The sequence below is a fragment of the Porites lutea genome, chromosome 7, assembly GCF_958299795.1.
Source record: "Porites lutea chromosome 7, jaPorLute2.1, whole genome shotgun sequence".
Taxonomy (NCBI): domain Eukaryota; kingdom Metazoa; phylum Cnidaria; class Anthozoa; order Scleractinia; family Poritidae; genus Porites; species Porites lutea.
Window position 1 is genome coordinate 27,436,220 of NC_133207.1, and position 8,478 is coordinate 27,444,697.

An 8,478-nucleotide genomic window follows, 5' to 3' on the forward strand; every position below is an offset into this window, starting at 1 on the left:
AGTGAAATTCTTCTGTTTTGAATGGTACTTAGTGGTCACTTTTACCATAAAGTTCACTATGGGTGGTTAACCAGCCCTTCCAGGATATTTTTTTAAGTATGCAATTCTATTGGTTTGGTTTAACACCATGAAATGTTGGCATCATTCATTACTCCAAAAACTTTCCATCTCAACCCAAAGGTTTTCCTCAACTTTCTGCGCTTTTCGAATGAATGATGATTTTTATCTACCAAAAAGCTTTTAAAGTTTGTATTCTCGCTTTTTCGCACTTTTAACTTTAGTCGTGACGAGCGGGTGCAAAACAGGCTATTGTAGTCTTCGCATATTCATTGGTTTTGTCAAACTGATAGTGGTGATCAACATCAATGAGCAATCAAATGTTAGGAGTCAAAATGGTTCTAGTGCTAGCAATTCGGCTTTAACACTAGTTTTCCTCAACTTTCTTCGCTTTTATAGTCTACCGAGAAGTTTGGAAAGTTTGTACGTTTCTTTTCCGGTACTTTCAAATTTATTCAGGGGCAAGCTTGTGGTAATTCACACGGCAATAGTCCTTTTTCAAAAATACCATAATACGCTTTGTTGTCCCTCCAAAGTTTTGCATTAGCATTGTTTTAAATTTCTTTGGGGCGAAAGGCCTATTGTCTACTCATTCACTAGCCAGTTTTGTCATCGATTTGTCAAGTTTTAATCAAGTCGGCATTTTTTTGTTCTGAATGCGTCTAATTAAAGCGTTAGTCTAATTGTTCATTGATGAACTGAGTGCTGTTTTTCTCAATGTATTGTCAAGTCCCATGCTTATCCACTAGTATACTGTTTTCAACCAAGAGCTACGTTATGTAATTGAGCGAGTCGGCAAACTTCTCAAACGTTTTTTTTTTTAATGTGACCAATCTATGCATTGATTGCCCATTGTTGAACATAGAGTGCGTGCTTTTCTCATATACAGTTTTAAAAAAAGATTTATCAAAACCATTTCTCACACTGGTTTGAATTTTAATCGAGCGACCGTATAAATTGAGACACAAATTTCAAGTTGATTTAACTGCGTTTAAAGACAGAAACCTCCGTACTTGCTTTGCCTGCGGTGAAGTGAAGAGCAAACTCAGCTAGGTGATCTTTGGTCTGGAATAAGATTCTCTATTGCCTCCTCGAAAACAACAGGTTTGTTCTTAGTTCAACTTGAACTTGTGGTTACGCTATCGCTTACTTTTTTTCTGAAAAAAATTAGAAGTCAATTTAAAGAAACGGTGATAAGCGTCCAAATTGCTTTAACGGTTCTTACTGGTTATTTTCTTACTGCAGAAAGAAATTATTCTTTTAGACCTTTCATAACGGATTTTCTGTCATAATTCTGTCCTGAGTGTTATTTAATGTGTCGCCCGAAGTTACCTGTAAACATGCATGGTCCGTTTGTTATGTTGGCTCGATGAATGTTGAACTGGAGGGACAAAAATGTAATAAAGGCTTACGTGTAGACAACACGACAAAGTCGAGTTGCGATTGTTAGGGTCAAATACGCCTATTTTGTTGATGCTATGTAGTTAGAATTTTCCGCTGTGATTAACTTCGAAGTGTTCACTTCTGTAGACTCCACTTACAAAATAAACTTCAAATTGGACAGTTTTTTTATTACTCTGACTCAGACTATATGCTTTTATATTTGATTAATCGCGACGTTATTAGTTAATGTTCGATTTGAAGGTAAATTATGCTTTTATGCCGCTCAACCGGGATGCAACAAACCAACTGTTAGCAATTTTAGTTTGCACCGGGAGAGAATTGTAATTCTTCCCGGGACGATTCAGGCTGACGTAAGATAATAGTCAACAGAGGGGCAAGACAGGTGTGAATGAAACTGAAGGTAACGAGAAACCAGTTAAACAAGAAAATAAGGTTAATTCGGAGTACAATTCTTAACGCGTTAGTACGGTGGTATTTACAACAACAAATAACGCTTTCCATTTTTTAACAGGTACTGCCTGACCATGAAGAAAAGCAGAACAATTTGCCTTCCAGGAAAGTTTTCAAAATAACAATAAAAGTACTGCCACGGTCCTTAACAAGGATATGCAGCCAACTCATTTGTGTGTCTGTCATTTATTCAGTATATACCAAACCTATGGTAAGTTCATTTTTTCCACAACACAGTCGGTTAGTCAGGTCTCTATGCAATTTTCCATTGTTTTGAACAGGTTATTATTTTAGATAGATTTAAAGAAAAGGTCGTTGAGGTGGAATAGAAGATCATTATTAAAAATAATAACCTACTGTTTCAATTCAGTGACCATAATAATAACCTGCTGGTTCTAAAACATTGGAAAAGTACGCGCTCGGTCATTATTTTTAAAAGGTCTCGAGGCTCAGCAAATAAGCTATATTAAGTTTTCATGTTACATCTTTCTTTTAAATAATTTTGACGTGAGTTATTGGTCTCTCTCACAATTCTGGTTTGGTATATACACCAAGACAACTGTAAATTCTATTTACTTACAAATTAAACCTCTTCAAGGCTGACAGAGAAAAATGTAACAATCTAAAAGAACAAAGCAAAAAAGATAGGTCAAAAAAGGTAAGTAGCAAGGTAAGTTTATTAACATAATTTCTTCTTTTGCCCTGGGGACTAAGTGCTCCGCCCAAGGGGGGAGAGCCCTGGGGACTAAGTGCTCCGCCCAAGGGGGGAGAGCCCTGGGGACTAAGTGCTCCGCCCAAGGGGGGAGAGCCCTGGGGACTAAGTGCTCCGCCCAAGGGGGGAGAGCCCTGGGGACTAAGTGCTCCGCCCAAGGGGGGAGAGCCCTGGGGACTAAGTGCTCCGCCCAAGGGGGGAGAGCCCTGGAGACTAAGTGCTCCGCCCAAGGGGGGAGAGCCCTGGGGACTAAGTGCTCCGCCCAAGGGGGGAGAGCCCTGGGGACTAAGTGCTCCGCCCAAGGGGGGAGAGCCCTGGGGACTAAGTGCTCCGCCCAAGGGGGGAGAGCCCTGGGGACTAAGTGCTCCGCCCAAGGGGGGAGAGCCCTGGGGACTAAGTGCTCCGCCCAAGGGGGGAGAGCCCTGGGGACTAAGTGCTCCGCCCAAGGGGGGAGAGCCCTGGGGACTAAGTGCTCCGCCCAAGGGGGGAGAGCCCTGGGGACTAAGTGCTCCGCCCAAGGGGGGAGAGCCCTGGGGACTAAGTGCTCCGCCCAAGGGGGGAGAGCCCTGGGGACTAAGTGCTCCGCCCAAGGGGGGAGAGCCCTGGGGACTAAGTGCTCCGCCCAAGGGGGGAGAGCCCTGGGGACTAAGTGCTCCGCCCAAGGGGGGAGAGCCCTGGGGACTAAGTGCTCCGCCCAAGGGGGGAGAGCCCTGGGGACTAAGTGCTCCGCCCAAGGGGGGAGAGCCCTGGGGACTAAGTGCTCCGCCCAAGGGGGGAGAGCCCTGGGGACTAAGTGCTCCGCCCAAGGGGGGAGAGCCCTGGGGACTAAGTGCTCCGCCCAAGGGGGGAGAGCCCTGGGGACTAAGTGCTCCGCCCAAGGGGGGAGAGCCCTGGGGACTAAGTGCTCCGCCCAAGGGGGGAGAGCCCTGGGGACTAAGTGCTCCGCCCAAGGGGGGAGAGCCCTGGGGACTAAGTGCTCCGCCCAAGGGGGGAGAGCCCTGGGGACTAAGTGCTCCGCCCAAGGGGGGAGAGCCCTGGGGACTAAGTGCTCCGCCCAAGGGGGGAGAGCCCTGGGGACTAAGTGCTCCGCCCAAGGGGGGAGAGCCCTGGGGACTAAGTGCTCCGCCCAAGGGGGGAGAGCCCTGGGGACTAAGTGCTCCGCCCAAGGGGGGAGAGCCCTGGGGACTAAGTGCTCCGCCCAAGGGGGGAGAGCCCTGGGGACTAAGTGCTCCGCCCAAGGGGGGAGAGCCCTGGGGACTAAGTGCTCCGCCCAAGGGGGGAGAGCCCTGGGGACTAAGTGCTCCGCCCAAGGGGGGAGAGCCCTGGGGACTAAGTGCTCCGCCCAAGGGGGGAGAGCCCTGGGGACTAAGTGCTCCGCCCAAGGGGGGAGAGCCCTGGGGACTAAGTGCTCCGCCCAAGGGGGGAGAGCCCTGGGGACTAAGTGCTCCGCCCAAGGGGGGAGAGCCCTGGGGACTAAGTGCTCCGCCCAAGGGGGGAGAGCCCTGGGGACTAAGTGCTCCGCCCAAGGGGGGAGAGCCCTGGGGACTAAGTGCTCCGCCCAAGGGGGGAGAGCCCTGGGGACTAAGTGCTCCGCCCAAGGGGGGAGAGCCCTGGGGACTAAGTGCTCCGCCCAAGGGGGGAGAGCCCTGGGGACTAAGTGCTCCGCCCAAGGGGGGAGAGCCCTGGGGACTAAGTGCTCCGCCCAAGGGGGGAGAGCCCTGGGGACTAAGTGCTCCGCCCAAGGGGGGAGAGCCCTGGGGACTAAGTGCTCCGCCCAAGGGGGGAGAGCCCTGGGGACTAAGTGCTCCGCCCAAGGGGGGAGAGCCCTGGGGACTAAGTGCTCCGCCCAAGGGGGGAGAGCCCTGGGGACTAAGTGCTCCGCCCAAGGGGGGAGAGCCCTGGGGACTAAGTGCTCCGCCCAAGGGGGGAGAGCCCTGGGGACTAAGTGCTCCGCCCAAGGGGGGAGAGCCCTGGGGACTAAGTGCTCCGCCCAAGGGGGGAGAGCCCTGGGGACTAAGTGCTCCGCCCAAGGGGGGAGAGCCCTGGGGACTAAGTGCTCCGCCCAAGGGGGGAGAGCCCTGGGGACTAAGTGCTCCGCCCAAGGGGGGAGAGCCCTGGGGACTAAGTGCTCCGCCCAAGGGGGGAGAGCCCTGGGGACTAAGTGCTCCGCCCAAGGGGGGAGAGCCCTGGGGACTAAGTGCTCCGCCCAAGGGGGGAGAGCCCTGGGGACTAAGTGCTCCGCCCAAGGGGGGAGAGCCCTGGGGACTAAGTGCTCCGCCCAAGGGGGGAGAGCCCTGGGGACTAAGTGCTCCGCCCAAGGGGGGAGAGCCCTGGGGACTAAGTGCTCCGCCCAAGGGGGGAGAGCCCTGGGGACTAAGTGCTCCGCCCAAGGGGGGAGAGCCCTGGGGACTAAGTGCTCCGCCCAAGGGGGGAGAGCCCTGGGGACTAAGTGCTCCGCCCAAGGGGGGAGAGCCCTGGGGACTAAGTGCTCCGCCCAAGGGGGGAGAGCCCTGGGGACTAAGTGCTCCGCCCAAGGGGGGAGAGCCCTGGGGACTAAGTGCTCCGCCCAAGGGGGGAGAGCCCTGGGGACTAAGTGCTCCGCCCAAGGGGGGAGAGCCCTGGGGACTAAGTGCTCCGCCCAAGGGGGGAGAGCCCTGGGGACTAAGTGCTCCGCCCAAGGGGGGAGAGCCCTGGGGACTAAGTGCTCCGCCCAAGGGGGGAGAGCCCTGGGGACTAAGTGCTCCGCCCAAGGGGGGAGAGCCCTGGGGACTAAGTGCTCCGCCCAAGGGGGGAGAGCCCTGGGGACTAAGTGCTCCGCCCAAGGGGGGAGAGCCCTGGGGACTAAGTGCTCCGCCCAAGGGGGGAGAGCCCTGGGGACTAAGTGCTCCGCCCAAGGGGGGAGAGCCCTGGGGACTAAGTGCTCCGCCCAAGGGGGGAGAGCCCTGGGGACTAAGTGCTCCGCCCAAGGGGGGAGAGCCCTGGGGACTAAGTGCTCCGCCCAAGGGGGGAGAGCCCTGGGGACTAAGTGCTCCGCCCAAGGGGGGAGAGCCCTGGGGACTAAGTGCTCCGCCCAAGGGGGGAGAGCCCTGGGGACTAAGTGCTCCGCCCAAGGGGGGAGAGCCCTGGGGACTAAGTGCTCCGCCCAAGGGGGGAGAGCCCTGGGGACTAAGTGCTCCGCCCAAGGGGGGAGAGCCCTGGGGACTAAGTGCTCCGCCCAAGGGGGGAGAGCCCTGGGGACTAAGTGCTCCGCCCAAGGGGGGAGAGCCCTGGGGACTAAGTGCTCCGCCCAAGGGGGGAGAGCCCTGGGGACTAAGTGCTCCGCCCAAGGGGGGAGAGCCCTGGGGACTAAGTGCTCCGCCCAAGGGGGGAGAGCCCTGGGGACTAAGTGCTCCGCCCAAGGGGGGAGAGCCCTGGGGACTAAGTGCTCCGCCCAAGGGGGGAGAGCCCTGGGGACTAAGTGCTCCGCCCAAGGGGGGAGAGCCCTGGGGACTAAGTGCTCCGCCCAAGGGGGGAGAGCCCTGGGGACTAAGTGCTCCGCCCAAGGGGGGAGAGCCCTGGGGACTAAGTGCTCCGCCCAAGGGGGGAGAGCCCTGGGGACTAAGTGCTCCGCCCAAGGGGGGAGAGCCCTGGGGACTAAGTGCTCCGCCCAAGGGGGGAGAGCCCTGGGGACTAAGTGCTCCGCCCAAGGGGGGAGAGCCCTGGGGACTAAGTGCTCCGCCCAAGGGGGGAGAGCCCTGGGGACTAAGTGCTCCGCCCAAGGGGGGAGAGCCCTGGGGACTAAGTGCTCCGCCCAAGGGGGGAGAGCCCTGGGGACTAAGTGCTCCGCCCAAGGGGGGAGAGCCCTGGGGACTAAGTGCTCCGCCCAAGGGGGGAGAGCCCTGGGGACTAAGTGCTCCGCCCAAGGGGGGAGAGCCCTGGGGACTAAGTGCTCCGCCCAAGGGGGGAGAGCCCTGGGGACTAAGTGCTCCGCCCAAGGGGGGAGAGCCCTGGGGACTAAGTGCTCCGCCCAAGGGGGGAGAGCCCTGGGCCCAGTTGTTCGAAGGCCGATTAGTGCTTAACCCAGGGTTAAATTTAACCCGGGTTTCTCTTTCTTGTGTTCAAAAGCATTTTCTCGGATAATTTTCTGTGTTATATTTGTAGCTTTCAATATCAACTTGCAGACAAAAAGAATTAGAACTGAAATGCTTTTTAAGCTTTCAAATCTGAATTCAAATCTCGCACTAACCCTGGGTTATATTAACCCGGCTTTGAACAACTCGGCCCTGGGGACTAAGTGCTAATATATTAATATATATTAATATGTATTTCGCTAATCCATGTTTGCTGTTCTATGTCTAAGAGTCTCTGTCGTATATCGTTTATGATTGCGGGAGTGTTAGTTTTCGCTGACCATATGTCTCCAAGACCTGCCACATTTAATAGTCGTTTTAATTTGCTTGACCAAAGTTTCTTTTTATCTCGACTAATTTGGTCTGTAAATGCCATTCCAGAGAGTTTATTTTGGTTCTCCGTGTCACAAAATTTCAGCCAATATTTAATGGCTCTGCACTTTGTCTTCGTTCGCATTGGGAAACGGCCTACCTCCGATCTGCACGCATTTGAGCTACAGAATTTGTTAACTCCCAATAGCCACCTAATGAACTTTGTTTTAACAAACTCAATTAGATCATTTTCTAGCTTTCCGTCGTGATCGACCCCCCAGTCCTTGCTTCCGTAGGTCAGTATTGGGGAAATAACCGTGTCAAAATTTTTCATTGTGAGCTGTACATCGTCTTTGAAATGGTCGCCCATTTCCTTCCTGAGTTTGTACCAAGCTTTAAGGGCAACCCTCTTTATTTCCTGTTTAGCGTACGTGAAGGTCCCATAAGTACTAAATTGTAGGTCAAGGTATTTGTAATTGCTAACATAGTCAAGTTTACTGCCTCTATAGTATAATACGTGCTTCTTTATGGTTCTCCCGCAGTTATTAAAAATTAACACCTTAGTTTTATTAAGGTTAACCGACAAGTCGTTTTCTTTGCAGTATTCACTGTGGGAATCCAAATAATCCTGCAGTCCGTTTTTTGATTTGGAGAATATGACCAACTCATCCGCGTAGAGCATACAACTTAACGGTAACTCGTTTAGTTCTACGTCATTTAGGTTCTTGGCCTTAAGTTTCTCTGAAAGGTCACTGAGATAAAGGTTAGAAAGGGTTAGCGAGAGCATGCAACCTTGTTTTACACCGGTATGGCATCGAAAGGCAGGTGTTAGCATATTTTCTATTTTCACAGATGATTTATCATTGGAGTAATTGAACGTAAAATCTCAAGGAAGCGCCCCGTTACTCTCGCTACCTTCAATTTTTGAAACAGTTTCCCACTGGGGATACTATCGAATGCTTTACTAAAGTCAACAAAGCACGTGAATAAAAGGTTCTTTGATTTCTTGGGTTTAGATTTAACATATTGTCTATTAGTGCTTTTAAAATGAAGATACTGTCCTGTGTACCATGTTTTTTTTCGGAAGCCACATTGTTCTGGAGTAATTATGCCCTTTTCAATTGGATAGCCACAAAGCCTGCTATTCATTATTGAGGTAAAAATCTTTCCCATGGCTGATAAGAGAGTAATTCCTCTATAATTCTCTGGAGTTTTACCGTAACCTAAAATAGATCTCAAAATTAATGTAATAGTTATGGTCCTCAATACGACTCGCACTTTGCCAACACCCAATAAAAGTGGACTGCAATATTCTAAATGAGGTAAAACGAAGAAATCGTAGAGACTTAGAAAAAAATGTTAAAGGGAACCCTGAGGTACACCAACTTTAACGTCTCTGTAACTAGTACATATCCCATGAACTGTAACTCTCGT